This window comes from Actinia tenebrosa, unplaced genomic scaffold, assembly GCF_029948245.1.
Source record: "Actinia tenebrosa isolate PJP-AT-01 unplaced genomic scaffold, QUT_ActTen_1.0 PGA_scaffold0__85_contigs__length_37466705, whole genome shotgun sequence".
Classification (NCBI taxonomy): Eukaryota; Metazoa; Cnidaria; class Anthozoa; order Actiniaria; family Actiniidae; genus Actinia; species Actinia tenebrosa.
This window is the reverse complement of record NW_028292569.1, coordinates 3959570-3976876: the sequence shown is the minus strand read 5'-3', so window position 1 is coordinate 3976876 and position 17307 is coordinate 3959570. Positions and strand designations below refer to the sequence as shown.

General features: G+C 35.7%; 3 long non-coding RNA genes and 1 other non-coding gene across 8 annotated transcripts; all 4 read right to left on the bottom strand.

The window, feature by feature from the left end:
- Positions 1-4559: 4559 nt before the first annotated feature.
- On the bottom strand, positions 4560-8412 carry LOC116294095 (uncharacterized). 4 transcript variants are annotated; one of them, XR_016119341.1, is made up of 6 exons: positions 8259-8273; positions 8153-8185; positions 7541-7579; positions 6810-6853; positions 5944-5982; positions 4560-5062 (listed from the first exon to the last, which is right to left on the bottom strand). It is a non-coding gene; the product is annotated as an uncharacterized LOC116294095 (long non-coding RNA). The 4 variants fall into 4 exon arrangements; XR_016119333.1 differs by lacking the exon at positions 6810-6853 and having other exon boundaries at positions 8259-8412; XR_004196890.2 differs by lacking the exons at positions 8153-8185; positions 8259-8273 and adding an exon at positions 7653-7861.
- Trnaa-ggc (transfer RNA alanine (anticodon GGC)) lies at positions 5548-5620 on the bottom strand. The gene has a single exon. It is a non-coding gene; the product is annotated as a tRNA-Ala (tRNA).
- A 693-nt stretch (positions 8413-9105) lies between the features above and the next one.
- LOC148913280 (uncharacterized) lies at positions 9106-11280 on the bottom strand. Its single transcript, XR_016119387.1, has 3 exons — positions 10436-11280; positions 10312-10347; positions 9106-9282 (listed from the first exon to the last, which is right to left on the bottom strand). It is a non-coding gene; the product is annotated as an uncharacterized LOC148913280 (long non-coding RNA).
- Positions 11281-12723: 1443 nt separating this feature from the next.
- Positions 12724-17163, bottom strand: LOC116294094 (uncharacterized). 2 transcript variants are annotated; one of them, XR_016119391.1, is made up of 7 exons: positions 16861-17163; positions 15607-15732; positions 15391-15474; positions 13944-15079; positions 13710-13829; positions 13473-13547; positions 12724-13020 (listed from the first exon to the last, which is right to left on the bottom strand). It is a non-coding gene; the product is annotated as an uncharacterized LOC116294094 (long non-coding RNA). The 2 variants fall into 2 exon arrangements; XR_004196889.2 differs by having other exon boundaries at positions 14821-15079; positions 16861-17126.
- Between the last annotated feature and the right edge of the window lie 144 nt (positions 17164-17307).

Here is a 17307-nt window from a genome sequence, read left to right as displayed (position 1 = left end):
GTTTTGACCTGGTACCTAATCGTGACATAACGCGCGCAACACGCTGATTGTCACGTCATAACTTCATTGTTGCAAAACTGAACTCAAAAGTCACACTTGCAGCTCGTCTTATTCATTGTCTGCCGTAAAATCTCCAAACAAACTACATGAGATCTTCAAAACTTCTTCCAGGTTAGCAAAAAAGTGTTCTATTTGTTTATGATTTGCAAGCGCGAGCTCTAAATGTTAAATTTACGAAGCGTAACGGTCAAGGGCGCTAAAGTTTGAATTCTTTGTGAACAATCAAAATCAGCTGAAACTGCACTGCTTCTTGTGCTGATGTTTGCCCAGAAAAATACAAACGAGGTTGAAACTTGCCAATAAACTAAATAATAACAAATGCATTTATTGTATTTCGTTATTTCTAGCATTTAGTACAACTGTTTTTAACGTTCTTTGGAAGTTTATTTTGACATGAAGTTTTGCTCCAACTTTCTTTCAACTGCGTGACTGCACCGAGACTAAATCCTGAAAGTTACAATGTTTTCTTAGGAATAGTTTTTAAATAAAGTATATGTTTCTGTGAGTTTTAAATACCCTGTTTTGAAGGGGAAATTTATATGCATTAGCTAGCTTAGTCTTTTTTAATAAATAAAAAAACAACACAGGTAGTGATATTTAGAAGCAAATCAAGACAATTTCGTATGGGCTTTTGAGCTCTTATTTCCCCCTGAATGAACTTGAGTAAACACAAATATTTATCAATCAAAACTAACCTCAATTGTAATATTTATTTTTGTATTATTTTGTTTTATTGAACTGTGGTTTTCTTAATGGTATGGGCTTCCTGTGCTTTGCATACTATCACCATTCATTGTCTTTTGGAATAGCACTGTGCTTTCTGTCTCGTCTCTTGAAATACAACAGTTGTGCATCTGTTAGTGGTCCAGAAATGTGATTCTCAGGGCTTTCAGAATAAGCCGGCAGCTGTTTGAGCTCTAGCAAATTATTCGAAGTTAATACTGCCAGCTACTTTTTCTTTTCTATAAAAATATCTTCTGTTCCTTGTATCGAATCACAGTCAGCTACTTAACACTTATAACCGCCTACTCCAAAACATTCTGAAAGCCCTGGATTCTGCTCCCATTTTTGAAAAACTCCAGACCTAGTGATGAATTTGTATTACTATATCATTTCCAGCACCATGAGTCCCAATCCCAGTGCTTCAGATCCTACTTATTTGAAAATTTGCCAGTTTTTTCCCCATTTCCCACTACAGAACCCTTTCAACAGAAAGCTTGAATTTGTTCTGTACTGTCAATCCTTCATAAAATAAGAAATTATTTTCCAAATCACTTTTTTGAAGGTTATAAGAGCTATATAGTCTGCTTGAAGACTGTCCTTATTGAAGACTGATTCATTGAGAATAAGATAATGTTAATAAGAGGTGTGTGGGAGTGTGTCATGCATCATTAATTAAACAGACTTGTTCTGTCTTCAAATGGCTTTACCTTAGCCAAGTTGAAGATTTGATGGCTTATTCGATATTTTCCAGAGTCCTCTTTATTTCATTCCGGATTTTGCACACTGCAGCAATATTTGTCATTTGATCTTACGTGAGGCCTCGCTACCCGCGACGCAATTTCAATACAAGCGCATTGAATCAGAGTTACATACTGAGACTCTTCAACTTTATGCTCAGTTTTCTTCTCTGCGTACCTTTTCTTTATTGCAGTAGAACGGTATTCAGGGATATCTTTATGAGCCAGCGTCGTGACGCGAATTAGTCACTCATTGATTGACAGGCAAAGCGTTCAACTTGTAGCCTCATTAGTCGCCTTGTTGTCTGAGGTAACATGTGCTTTTTGATCTTCTCGCAGTTTACAATGAAATGCGCAGCACTCCTCTTCGATAATGATAGTGTTCGACAAATGCGGTTAGTGTTTCTAAGGTCTTCCGATTCTGATGCCAACTGATGAAGCATTTGGGAATCGTACGACGCAGTTTGATGGCATATAACGTTGGAATGTAGCCCAATGTCCTAAGATATGCCGTCTCAAGAATTCAACAAGGACGCAATCTTTACGGCGTGGGTCTTGAGCATTCTGCTAATGAGCTGGTATTTTACCAGTACTGTTCTTCTCTATTCTATTCTCCGAGCGCCACAGGAAACAGGCTAAGTATCGTAAATATGTGAAGCTGTCTTTGTATAGTTGCTTAGAAGTTATTCAGTGACTCGCCGTCCTTTGCGATAGTCTTTATTTCAAGCTACTCATTTTGCGGGCAGCGCATACCAATGATTATCATATCAACTAAACGTCTGCTTTGAGTCGAAAGATTTATCTTCGGAAATTCTTTTCTGGTTGGAAAATCTTCAGAAAGAGTTAGCGTAACTCTGAAAACTGCAAAATCCTAAGTTGAAAATTCTCCTTTTTCAAGCAAGCTATTTTCTATTGTTAGACATCGCCTTGATTCATTAACTGTGGATCCAGAGATCTTAATGCTTTTTTTTATCTAGAAGGCGCAGTTATTTTGAAGCCCGCCCTGAGCAAATTCATTTTTTCCACATCTTAAAACCAGCGCACAGTCGCCCTACACGAAACACTCGGGTTTAATTAGAGTCTAGATTGTTCCAGTTGGCTTGTTTCTGTTATTTTAATCCATCCAAATAGTAAGACCCTGTGCCTTGATGGCTGTTCGTCTGGCCCTTTTGTTCTAATTGCGACCTTGTTTGTTGATTTGTATTGATTTAAACACTCTGCGCTGTTTACCTATCATGTCGTAATCTTGACAAGAATTCAAAATGGCTGCCGAGATTGTGCGCAAAAACCACTTGAAATGCGTAAAGCTGTAGTACAGAGAAAAGTGTTAGCTAGATTTTTATGTACACAAATTGTTATCCATGATTTATTTGAGAGTAAATTGATTCGCGTGTCTTTTACTTGACTTTTGTGAGTTGTCTACCATGACCACAGGAAACCCAAAACTACATGCACACACATACACACCACACACACATATATGATACAAAACCACAGGAAGCCCAAACGTATGTCTGCTATGTTCACAGTAAAAACCTTGTGCTTATTTTTGAACATTAAGTGTTTCTTTTTTCTTTTCTTTTATCACAGGTCTTGTTAAAATACAACAAACACTTGATGTAAAAGTGAGACAAATTTTGGAAAAAGTTGTCTTGGTCATTTCGTTTCATTTTTCCGCCGATGTAGCCCGATATCTCCGCTTTCTTTCTCTTTGAATGGATCGTCTCTTTATTCTTCCATCCGGACGTCTTACGCATCATTTTGTCTTATAAATATTTCGGTTTTTTCTTGGTTGGATAGACGTGGAACCCAGATAAGGTAAGTAAATCCTGAGTATAATATTTTGTAGCTCCCTACCCCCTCCCCCGCCAATAAAAGTAAACCAAGTTATCAATGAATTTTTAAGAATCCAATTAGCGATAGGATGTCGTCCACGGCGTATCACCGTCTACACTGATTATCACGCGAAACACAAACCGTCACCCTTCTAGGGTGGTGGAAGTAGGTTCGTGTTTACTTGGTGAGCGGTATGTCCGTGTGACGTGTTGTGCGCAATTTTTACCCTTGTAGGGTGGTGAAAGTATGAATGACAATGAGTGTTTGCGACGTTTTGTTCGCACCTTTTAAGGTGTGACAGTATCTTGTCGTTAATTGCTTGAGGCCTTTCTCTCTTCCGTTTGAGCTGTGATACTGTGTGTAGTGTAAGCACAGTATGAACAATTTTTCTTGTCTTCGTCTTGCTCTTTCTTACTACCGTCTAGTTTCTCTTTTATCCGCAATTTGAGATATACAATACTTGTAACTTTAGGGCATGTAGAGATAGCAGATGCCATATTCACTAGAACAAAACAATACTAAACTAACTTACCGTAGAAAAATTTAGAATCAAGAGACGAGAGATATTTTTTAAATACTTCGTAACTTTAGAATCCCATTTTATCTCGTTTGCTCGTTCGCGCAGGTGAATCAGAATGCGTTACATATCACAATATGTCACTTAGTAATAAGATAGTATAAAGCGTGACGCTCATGATATCGAGTTCATTTACGGACCGGTTTGTCTTTTATTATTGTGCGCGCAACGCGCCAACTGCTTTACAGACCAAGGTTATGTTGCGTCGCACGACGGGTCGTACTTGGCAACCAAAACGTTATTGCGTGACAATGCATAACTTACTTGTCATTGATAGGAATGCGTATCACTTATTTGTTGTCATGCGCATTAGCCAATCAGAATTCACTGACTCTAAGGAGATAATTACGTCATAGTTAATATAGAAACAGGTTCAGTTGTCTTGTTTTGTCGCGCGATGGCGAATCAGAAAACAATTGAGAGAAAACAGACAGATAAGCGCTTTTTTCAAATGCACTATTGATATAAAAACCGGTTTATCTTGTTTTTCCATTTACGGACGGCCGACCAATCAGACATCAGAATTGGTCATTGCACCACTTAGTCATGTCATTCATTTTTTTGACTCGTAGTGCCGGGAGTTACCCAAAAGTGTTGTCCATGATTTCATTAATTGACTCAGACGATTGTGACAAAGCCATTTATTTACGTACATACAAAGGTTAGATTACAAGTCTATACTACTTTCACCAGCACTACTCACTTATTAGCTTGCTTATGAACTTCTTTTTTGCTTTGCATTATTTTCAAAATTAAAACACATTCTAAAAACATAATAATTCTAAGGTATAAAAAAAATTAAATTAAATTAAAATTAACTTTAAAAAAAAATAGAAAGAAAAAAGAAAAAAACCACACAAACAAGTTCAATTTCAATCAAATTTAGAGATCTAAATCATGGTTCTGATATCTTCTATTCGCTGGTTCATAGTTAGTGTTTGTCGTGGTTTCTAGAGCTGTCCTTAAGTCGTCCTCTTCAGGCTTGTTTTCTTGTTTTTTGTGTGCAAAAAGAGATCTTCTAAAGTTCATCAGCTACACTTTGTGGGTAATGAATAGTAAGGTATCCTTGGGTGTGATCAGTACATTACAACAGTCATCTTCTAGTTTACTTTACGACACTTGGCTTTATCTGAAACAGAGATAGAGACAATGAATCATAGTTAGAGGCGCCAACATCAGGCATTCAATAACATTAGATTCCAACTAAGAAGTATTGGTCTATTGCGGTCTACAAACCCTAGCATTCAACTAGGGAAGATGTGACTAAAGAAGTCTTTATTTTCCATCGAGTAGACTGCAATATAATAATGAAATAAGATGATGTAATCCAAAGCCGAGGTATGAATTACAGACACTGCGCAACGAGTTTATCGATAACTTTAATTAAGCGCAGTTCTAAAAATGTACTTCATGGGTTGGCTATAATTTAGAATTGGCTAGTTTGCTAGGATTTGGTTTTAGTCTATCGATTCTAGACTCCTAATTTGTACATTAGGTTTTGGACTTTATCATGGAATTAATTCCAATAGAATATAACTGATAGATGTGTTGATCATCACAGTGAATGAGCGATCTAAGCGAACGCTGTAAAGAAAGACTTGAAAAAGTGATTTCAAGCTTCAACGGGAATCGAACCCATGACCTCCGCGATGCCGGTGCGATGCTCTGCCAACTGAGCTATGAAGCCAATCATGTTGGCGAGCGGTCATTTTTGTTGGGTTCTTCAAGCCCCCATAGATAATAAGTGTGAAAATTGAATGGGCTGAACTGTGGTGGAATAATGATAGATGTGTTGATCATCACAGTGAATGAGCGATCTAAGCGAACGCTGTAAAGAAAGACTTGAAATATATTAAAAGAATATAACTCTAATATTGTTAACAACCAAGAACATGCCGATCGAAATAATCACGAGTTTCTTCCTGAATAATGCACTCAAACAATGGCTGAACATGACCGAGGTATTTTGGCTCAAAATAGTAGCCCTAAGTTACGAAAATCTATATTTACCTTTTTACAAAAGAAGACACCATTTCTTCCACCATGGCTCTACAAAAACAAAAATAAAATTATAACAGCTTAGATCTGTGTTCTTTTTCCCGCTGTAACTTCATTAGGACGAGAAGTAAATCCTACCAGGAGGTGAAGGATCCGGAGGAGGATGCGGATCATCATCTCCATTCTTTTTCTTCTCCTTATCCGACATCTTCAGAGAATTTCAAGTATAAAATCAACCACGTTCCGCGCCAAGCAAGAGATCCGCACAGCTCTACCGCACCCTTGGTTCTTTAGTTTATTAACTGCGTCAACGTTTATAAATCAATTTCCAAGAATTATCCCTCCCCCTCTTGTGTTTATGACGCGCATGACTCATTCGCTACTCACGCTCGAATAAATTTTCGAATTTCCGAATAAATGGACTAACAAAATGAATAAAGTCACTAGAAATCGCTAAGATATTGCTATTCATATATATATTCGATTTATAATATCAGTATTTTAGCCCTACTATAGAAAAATATGGGTCAAAATCCGCATCTTAATAAGAAATGCAACTTAGCACTTTTGATCTGCAGCAACGAAGTTTTACAATAACTAGTTCTCTTTAGAACGTGAATTTCCTCATTTTAGTAAGTGGGACGAGAAATAGTAATAAAAACTAGTAAAATAAAAGTAAAAGTGTTTCAAAAATCGATTAAAACTCCAGGTTAATAGAATGCGTTTATATTGCTTGTTTAGGATTTAGTTTCCTTTTGTCGCCATGCATGAATCAGAATCTCGCTCGCTCAAAGCTATGCTTGAAAATCTTTCTCGATAATACTATAGTATTTTGGCTTGAAACAGTAGCTCTAAATGTTAAGATAAGTTATATTTACCATTTGACGTTGACAAAGAGGTTACTGAAACTTCAACTATTTCTCTACAAAAACAAAGAACAAAACAGCTTAGATCTGCATATCGTATCCCGCCGCAAGTTTACTAGGACGAGAAGAAGGTCCTTACTAGGAGGTTTCGGATTCGAAGAAGCTTGCGGGGGAACGTCTGGTTTTGGTTTTGTTGTTTTTGGTTTTGTTGTTTTTGATTTCGGCTGATTCTTCATCTTCAGAGAATTTCGAGTATAAATTCAACGACTTTGCGCACTAAGAGAGAGATCTAAACTGCTCTACCACACTCCTAATTCAAGAGACTAAGGACCACGTTGACGCTTATATTTTTTCTAAGAATCATCCCTCTACCTCGTGATATGGCGCGCATGGCTTATAGCTATCTTATATCTTATCCTATTTTTAATAGACAGCGTGTTTGGTTACCTTTTGTTGCCATGTCGAATCAGGTTCCTCGCTGGCTCGAAGCTCTGCATGAAAAATGCTTTTTTTCCGCTCGAGTATCATAATTTATTATAGTATCCTAAGGTTATTCTTCTGACGGGTTTAATTTCCATCGTAAGAACATAAAGACGCGAGAAATTGTGCAACACGTTGGTTGAAATAGTAGCGCGACTACTAGTCGTTGGAATACATAAATCGAAGATTTTCTCAAACGTTTTTCTATATCTGATTCTTTCAATTATCAAGGTCGATTTAAGCATAAAATATTGTTGACTTACCCTACATCTACATAATAGTACACCACGAGCCGGATGATCCTAAACGAAAGAGTCGACAACAATCAGCAAAGATGTCGTTTACGAATAGATAAATGACCATACAAAACTAAACCTGATCTATCTCCTGCTTTCAATCGAATCGGTGTCAGGATCTTTGTAGTTAATCATTTGGTCTTCTTGTCTGTTTCATGTTGTACTTCTATGAGGAACTATTCGATTGATGTAACTGTAATAACGCTCTGCTGAAAAGCGAGTGCTGCTTTTATTGCTGATGAAATCGTGATAATCTTAAGATCCGCTTTCCGCTCTCATAACCCCCCGTATTCGTGACAAAAATATTATCATGCATGCTGTTTATTGGCTGTAATATCGACCTGTCAATCTTGCTACAAGATTCTTTGTTACTAGAATGTGATGTGCAACCAATGAGTTGAGGAGGAGAATTTGATTACCACGCCTTTGCCTCCTCGACGTTCTAGACAGTTCTCTTATGAGTCAAGACGATAGCCATATGTCTAACTTGATAGAACCGATGCGCGCATCATAATAACTTAACAAATCCCTCGTTGTTTAGTCGTTTGTTTAACATCTATTCTTAGAAGATTTACTTACCTTGGTTCTATAAAATTGTACAACAACATTTGCCTGTAGACGAGTCGAAAAATTGTTTAAGTACAAAGAAGTTTTCAAGTTTTTAAGCACTTGTTTTTGTACATACAACATTTACAGCTTGATGGATGTCCTCGGCCACCGCCAGAATACGGATCATTATCAGGATCCTTAAAGTTCTTTACCGTCTTGCTAATATTAATCATCTTGTAGAGAAAATATAGTCACCGCTCGCTTGCACCGAGTACAACAAATCAGTCCTTTGTACAGCCCACGTAAGGAGTCCCATAATTTGATTGACACCTTTCTTGACAGCGTCACGCACTTCGACAAAGGATTGAATTTCTCAGTAAAATCACTTGTAATTTATCTGCGCATATGTGAAAACTTCATTTCTCTAAATAATTCTAGCCCTTTGAGCTCGCTTGAAGTGTTTGTGTTTACTGTATCTATCGTTTTAATCGCTAATTCGAGCCATTTTTTGCTCGATTTTCCTGAGTTACTGATGCGCGGACCGAATGTCAACTTATTATTGTAAGGATCATTTGAATATCTTTGTACTACCGACCTTAGAAGGTATAATTTCTATTGAAATTGTATAATAGAGTTCGCGCTCAATACATAGTAGACTATAGATTTATCGTATCTTTTCTTGGAGAAACCAATTATCGTTAAGAGAAGCGACGCGCGCAAAATTTTGTTCAAGTAGTGTATTTAATTACTTGATTCAAATCGAGCCATTTCAAAAAAATGGTCTTTCCTAAGGGCTGGTAGAATAAAAAATTGGGGTTTTACTCTAGTTTTTTGCCATGATTTGGTTTGATTAGTGATTTTTTCAGCCCACCTAGAATAAGTGCATTCATACTTCTAGGGGCATTAATTTGCATATTCCCTCGTGCTTGCTTGTAAATAATGATTCCTAAACTTGTCTAATAAACTTCAAACTAACAACCCAGTGCCTTTTTTATCTTTAATAAGTTTAATTACAAAATATATTCTATTCTACATCAAACATTAGTCCTTCATCAACTAAGTACACGATTGTAAAAATGAACCATTTTTGTACACTCCTTTCTACTCCGCCATTCTGCACAGGAAGTCGTTGTTCTTGTTCTTGTCCTTCGACTTTTATTCTGTAAAACAGAAAGAATTAGGCGTTTTACTGTTTAACTTAGGATTCCATTCTAGTAGATAGCAATCGCAAATACTATAAAACCTTTTTTCGAGAAACCACGACAGTATTTGTGGAAGATTAGGCGTGATTTGCGCTCTCGGAGCATGGTCCTTGTTGTTTGTGAAGACACAACAACACTGTCTCCTCGAAGTTTCTGAGATATTTTTCTTAAAACTAATTTGCTCAAACTAGACTATATCCTTGTGAATATTAGACAAAATTATAGATGAATATTCCAAGCCAATTAGTATGAAATTATCGAGCTATCAAAACGTTTATGAGATTTTTTCATAGCACAACAACACAAGATGAAAGAGGCTTTGCTGCATTCTTGTATAGTTATATTTCTCAGATTTGCCAAAGAAAAGTTCAAAAAATTACAAACTTTTTCATTTGTGTGTGATGGATTTTTCTTCTAATATTTTCCTTAATATGTACAAAAAATGTTTAGGTTATGTTTCAAGAATACAATATCTTGAAACAACAACTGCATCTTTATAACCATGGCTGAAATATTTACGATCAATTCATAGAAACTTTTGTGGCAAGCTTCGCACCGAAAAATCGTGCTGGTTATAAGGATAATGGATTTTAAAATAGCCAAAAACATCGACTTATAATATACGAAAAGGACAAAGAGAAATAGATAAATTTAACGACAATAGGAATATTGAGCAGGGAGATTTCGTTCGTTATGTTTCGCTTTGATGGCGTCTCGTCTGTAAAATGCGAAGAACTCATCTTGCTCTAGCAAAAGATTTATTGTCCATAAGGTCTTCTTTTTAAGACTTTTGATGGCTAAAAAGGATTTTCGCGGATATTATTTATTATATTTTTATATTTTAAAGCATTTTCAGCGCAAATATTTCCAAGTGAAAGTGTGCGCAATAATGGTGGCGGATAGGTTCGTAATGACGTTTAAGTCTTGTCCTATGAACTCGCTTTTTAAAGCATTTTTAACAAGTTACAAAAAAATCATGGTACTTACCATTGTTTCACAGAATTGTACAGTCTCCGCTCTGATCTGAGGAGAGAAATATAAAGATGCTTGAGAATTTGGAATCCAGGTGTTGTTTATAAATATATTAGCCTTGTTTGCTTGGTTTACTAACTGTTACTCTTTTTCAGGCCATTATTTGGAGGGTCTTTGTCTTTACTCAAAATTGGTGGAATGTCTGGATCTTTCTTTTTCTTATTCTTGTCATCGTCTGACATTTTGTAGGTACTTTTCGTACGACAATTTTGATAACAATTTATTTTTGATGTTGTGGAGCGATTGAAGCGCTTGGATATCGAAATTCCTGTTGATGCTGGCAGTGATCTTTGATTACGCAAAATTATTACATCATCTAGTGACTCCCAATGAAAATGCAAATTATTTTAGAACTTAGTTTCGTGCGCGCACGGTGTACCTCTTTTTCCTATGTGCGCAAACGACCTACTAGATACCCAGAGCATTCTTGTACAGTTAAAAGGAAAACTGATTCATTTTTGGTTAGTTTTAATGTATATAAGTGTCGCAATACAGATGCGTAGTGTTAGGGAAAGAAATGAGTTTTGTACAATATCAACTCCATGTTCACAAGAAGCCTATAAGAATTTAGTGTTACAAGAAAAGTATGACTTATATTATTTTTTTCAATAAAATTTGCACCGTTCTTGAAGAATCGAAAAAAATGACAAATCCGGAGGTTTTTTTTAGGCACGTATGATCAGCTTCAAGGATTAATTAATAGACGCAGGAATCCAGAGAAGACTTTCAAAGCTTTTCAAAGTGTTGTGTGGTTTGATCTTCAAAAAAGCGAATAATAAAAAAATATCAAGAAAATCAGAAAAAATTCTTAGATTTTGAAATGGTTACTCGTGACTGATTGATTTTTTGGACCGACGTAAACTTGCGCACAATCTTCAAACTGCGCACATTGTTTAATGGAAAATTACAAAATTAAAACAAAGAATCAAACTTAGTTCAAATTTCCAAGAGAGAAAATAATCTAGATATGAATCAAGTATTATATAGATTGACATAAATGAAATGAAAAAAGCATGTGCTCTATAGCCTTACCTATTGACATTTTGTCTTCACCCTGCTAGAGACATGGCTAGCAACTGCTGGTTTAAGAATGTGCCATCTGTTTTTGAGAATCCAAATCCCTTCTTATTTTTCCTGGTGCGCGTTCCGCATCATTTTCGTTTTCTAGTCGTCTTCCTTCTGCTATAGTTTAGCCAAGGAATTCGAGACTAAAACGATTAAACGTCCCCGTGCATGGTAAGGACGACCACGCGAACACATGTAACATGCATTTCTTTATATATTTTCTATCATCGTAAAATCAAACATTTCTTTCTCTCGTTGCCAGATAATAAGTCTACAAGACAGATCGTGTTTTCATTTTAAGAGTTATTTCAAGATAGGAGGAGCAACTGAAAACGTCCACGCTCGGGGCGGTAAAGAGAATTTGATTTCTGATCAAAGTCTTGATCACCCCTTTTGCGCATGCTCACTGAATAAAGGATGCATGACGAGAGCGTGACAGTATTTTTCAATTTAAAAACGTAGCTAGAACCAAATTTTTTTCTAGAGGGTTTCAAGTCGTGGAGGTGTGTTTGCTCTTCTGTACTTTCTTGGCGTTGGAGCCTTCGTATCAAGAGTTCTCGTAAGCTAGACCTTAATTTTTTCTTTTATATTTGTTGCGCGCTCTTGTACTTGTTTATTTTGTTTGTCGGTAGAGAAATGTAGGGCGTATTTTTGGTTATTTTTCTTTAGCAAAGGAACATACGAAATTTCTGGGATGTGGCGCTTATGAATCGTTCATAATCCATCGTTCATAATCTTTGCGCATTGACAACAACTTCTCTCTTCAGTCGATCTTGAGTTTGTTTTAGGATCTCATGCGAGTATGCTACACCATACGTATATCTTTCGCATGACTAGCGCCTCTTTAAAAGAATTATTTTGTTAAGGACAGCAATAAGGTTTAAATTTCGTGCGCCAATTTTTATTTTCCCCTCAAGTTGAAAGTATGGAAGTAGAATGTTTTTTAAGGCCCGTTTCTACAGAGAACAGTCGATGTAGTTATTTTGTGGCGATTTCAACGCGATATCTGCTGCGCCTTCGCTGTAACTCTATATATTGCGCGTGGAAACTGACAATTTTCTCCTCAAAAATTAAATCGCCTAAAAATTACATGAACGTGGTCTGCGATGTAAATTACGTAGTCTTCGCATGTAAACTAGTCTGCGCAACGTTTTAGTTTGCGAAGACAGAATGAACTAGAAAATACTGTGTTGCGCATTGATGAATATACTGTGTTGCGCATTAATGAATATTGCATATTCCGTAAATTGGTTGATGTGTAGCCCCCGTGCAGTTCCTTTTTTGTACGAATACGAATACAAATACAAATATCTTATTTTTATTCAAATACTTTCATAATCATTCTGCTAAATTACAGAAAAAAAACATCTTTATTAAGCAAAACATCTAATAACATCAAAAAAGTTTCCTTTATATTAATCAGATTCTAAAATCGCACCAAGTCTTAACTTTGTATTAAATTATTTTTTTGCTTTACTGTTAATTTTCTAACTTATTGATATATCATCAACATTATATTATTTAACCCAAAAATTGATTAAGATGAAAAAAGTAAAGTTTTAGTCTTCCGAAATCCTTTGGTAGTTCCGTCCAGATAGTCTGCAAAATTAAATAGAGTAAAAATGAATTATCGATTTGCTAAGATTCTTTGATATTTTATTTCTTTATTACTGTATTTTATTATATTATGCGTCACTCGATGTTGATCTTCGCCGCGAGCGCGCGTGATTGTGTGCGCGCGCGTAACCTTTTGTGTGCGTGTGCACCATAAACCACGAGAAAGATTTCTAGCTGTTTTTGCTATGAAAACATATCAAAAATACATAACTAACTTAGTGTATGAGTAAATAAGCGCAGTGTAGAACAGTGTATGATAGCTCAGGTCTTGACTGACAGTTTTACATCGTAGACATCGTATAACCATCGAACAAGCATGATTTCATAGCGTAAACACTCTCTGGGCTCCCTGTGTTATTTATGTCATGACTGCTTGCCTACTGAATATTTTGAAAACTAAAGTCAAAGGCTTGAAAGTATGAAGATGCACTTACTTTCGTCCGGCATCTTCTCTAGTACGAAACTGTTTCAGAGTGAACCCAGTGTGTGTCCATCATTGCTCTCATAATCTGGAAAAGGAAAACGAGTTTCTTTGAATTTGCATATGAATAAGTTTTCATTTAGAAGTCGTAAAGTATATAAGTAAAAGGAAATCTATATAATATAACTATAAGAAAGTTTCCTAGGATATAATTTATCTTTGGAGTAGATAACATAGTTTATAAACTTACTGTTAGGGCCTCTTCGGGATATAACTACAGCTTCTGTACTCTACTGTATATATATAAATATCATCGCTCCTGAGGAGTAGCTTCGACACGCCCGATACTGTCCTTCTTTTGCTTCATAACCTAAAAAAGAAGCGTTGTAATAAAAATGTTAAGATATCAATTAAATAAGACTGAGATATTTAATGCATTAGGTTAATATTTTGAAAAATTCACGAGCATATTGTTGGATCTTACTGCCAGTGTGTGAATCACGATCCACTACCGCAACCTGCCTAATTATCACTGATATACACGAATTCTTTCGTATTGCCTTGTTCCGTAGTCTTCCCACGTTTTAAATGCTCTTGCCGCGCTCATTTTATACTGTAGATTGTACCTCTTGCACGTTTACAAAGTTTTTTTTCCTGTTCGAGAAAAAAATGTCTTCCGAAGCACTTTCTCTAGAGCATGATTTGTCATCTGACATAATTTTTGAATATGCACTGTGCGGAGAATTTCAAATCTAATCAGCGTAGGGACAATTTTAACCGCACGAAAAGTTCTTAACTTTAAGTAGAAATTTAAACAGTTTTGAAACTCCAAATCAGGGATAGTCCAACAGGAACTTTGTTTATCTTTTCCCCTCGTAAAATAATTGTTGTGGCGAAGGCGCGCAATAAATGATGGAAATTTTAGTCTTTATTGAAGTGAGACGTTATCTAGATTCACGCATTATCCAAGATTACACGTTACAGATAATGTATCATAATTTTGATTCATTTATTTTACAAATTCATACGAATTATTGACCTCCTGATATTTGCGCATCAATGCAATGCGTCGTGTTTGTATAACTAATATCACACGTTTACTCGATTCTAACCTTGCGCAAATCATTTCTTTGTTGCTGAAAAAATGTACTCAAATAAAAAATTGTATTGCGCACTGTACTAAACACGAAAAATAGGTTTGTTTTATAGGGACGCTCTCTATATTAGTGAAGGGTGTGGATGCTCTTTGCAAAATTTTGAATCTATTTAATATTTTTTTCTTTCTCCCTTCCATAAGCTGCTCAGTTTTCAAGTGAGAGGCTTAGTTTTTACACATGTTTTATTCTTGTAAAATGTTTTACATTGTATCAACAGATAAATGAATAGATCCAATCTGCAGAATCTCCCCCTCGTCTTCTTCCGCGATTATATCTGTGAAACAAAAGAATTAAAAACCTACTTCATTGCAATAATAACGTTAAGAAATTTTAGACATTTATGCACAATATAGATAAATGAATAATAGATTCAATTAGAATAATAAATTCAATCAGAATCTTCATTTTATATTTTCATGCATGATTTTGGTTGGATCCTCCTCTTCTTCTTCCACGATTATTTCTGTCAAACGAAAGAAAGAAAACATTTACTAAACAAAGTTAGTTCCTGCGCAACAAAAGCAAGTGTACTTTGCGCAGTTAAAAAGCTGTTTTATGAAAGCTTTTCACAACGAAAAACCAATATTTTTTAACATTGTTTACAGTACTTTGTTGCGCAAGTTTATAGCTTTAATTCGACGCAGCTTGAGTGTTTTCATATATAATAACAAGAACTGCTCTTGGTGTTAAATTCTACGCATGAAAGTTTTCCTTCAGAATATATTTTGAGTTTAAACTATATATAACTAAATTAGTTTTTTATTAAGTGACCACCTTATCCTGGTTGTTTTTTTTTTGCACGGCAGTTTATGTCCACCGTCTTGCTGTAAACATCATGTTCTTTATCCACCACATAGTCTAAAGAGAAAAATAATAATGTCGGTAGTGTAAAATCATCTATCAAGTCATCAAGTACAGAATATTTCATTTGTTCATTTTGTTATGAATTTCTGAATCCCGCTAAAATAATCTCCGTCTCTACATACTTACCATTGGGGCCTTTACGAGTGATCTTAGCCACCCTTGCCTTCATTGTCGTGTTCATAATGAGTGTTATTTCATCTCCTGCTTTTGTGGATATGGTATCAACTATGTATCCTCTTTCTGCTTGGAATCCTGAAAGAAAATGTGAACAAATTTGGCTTACAGACGTTCGTTGTTTATCCAAGGGGGGCAAAGTTGGACGACATTTCCACACAGACCACGATTTGTTAGAACACCTACTTGCACTCGTTATAGTTGAATGCGTCCATCACAAAACACACGCGCAGTAAAAACTAGATTAATACACGTCGTAGACACGTTTCCCTAAAGTTTAGTCTTTACTTGTTAAAAATAAATATCAAGATAGAGCTTTCAAGAGGGGGAGGTGCATCGCATGGGACTCAAGGTCCCACTTCGCGCCTACCCTCTTGGTCCTTCTTTCTTGTGTCATTATTATTATTTCCTTTAGTATGCTTGTTAATTATTTTGTTCATTGAGAAATTTGAAGGCCAATAAAGCTGTTAAAAAAAATTCAAAATGTTCTAATCTAGGTCGGTACTACTCGATGCCTTATACAAGTTTCGAAGCTTGATCATAATAACAAGGGCAGTTATAAGTAGCTTCAATGTTTGCGTGATACACGAAAAGTAAGAGTTACCCTGGATCACGCAACAGTTGAGTTGATTCACCAGCAGTTCTTAAATTAAGTCAAATGTTCAATCTTTACGAGGTCGTACAAGATGTTTATGCTGATATTTGTTTGTGAAGTCCACACATAAACTTCAATAAATTAACGATATTTTTTTGCTATAATTTCTAGGACTGTTAAAATGTCTTAAATATAAACAAGTACAAATATAGTACAAAACACTTTTGAGTTTCCTAGGACAAGATGCTTAAGATGTAAAAGTTTGAAGTCGTTTTTAACTGATGTTCAAATCTGTGTTGTACAAGACTTTTTTTGAAAATACTCAACACATGAATTAGTTCTTCATCTTTCAACTTATTCGAAGTTTCGTTCTTCGTTAAGTAAATTAAGATTATAAGCTTAGAATGTACACAACCTCGTATGATTTGAGTCGAGTTTGTTGTACACAAATTTGACCCAGCTTTTTTGCAAACTATTCTTAAAACCTCTTCATATATCAGTTAAAAGTGCAAAATGTTTAGCTAGTTCAATCATGATGAATTTTTGGGTATTTTAAGTACTAGACTACGAATAGAGAAAATTGCCTGTGTGTGTAGCTTCACTGAACTTACCGCCATCTCTTGGATCACGATATACTATCCCCAAAGGCTCGTATACAAATCTATCTTCTCCTTTCTCAAATACTTCAATAACTTCGAACGTTTTAGGTTTATCGTCCTCTTTACTTTATGTCCTCTAGCTGACATTTTGATTGCAAAAACCATGCGTCCCTTCAACACAACGCGCCTTCACCTCATGACGTCACTAGCTCATTAAAACTGATCAGGGTATTGAGAATTTAGCGCTAATCAGCTTATTCCTTGTTCCACGCAGAGTTGACCTTTTCAAACCATGATTTTTGAGACCCCGGTCTTTAGATTTGCTTCTATTTCTTTCAAAGTTGTGAACAGATTGATTCTGTTTCACTATATGTTGAGCGTTATTTATAAATACCATATATTGAGCTTTCTTTTATAATTCACAAGCAAAAATTATCGCACGCGCCAAGATCAGATACC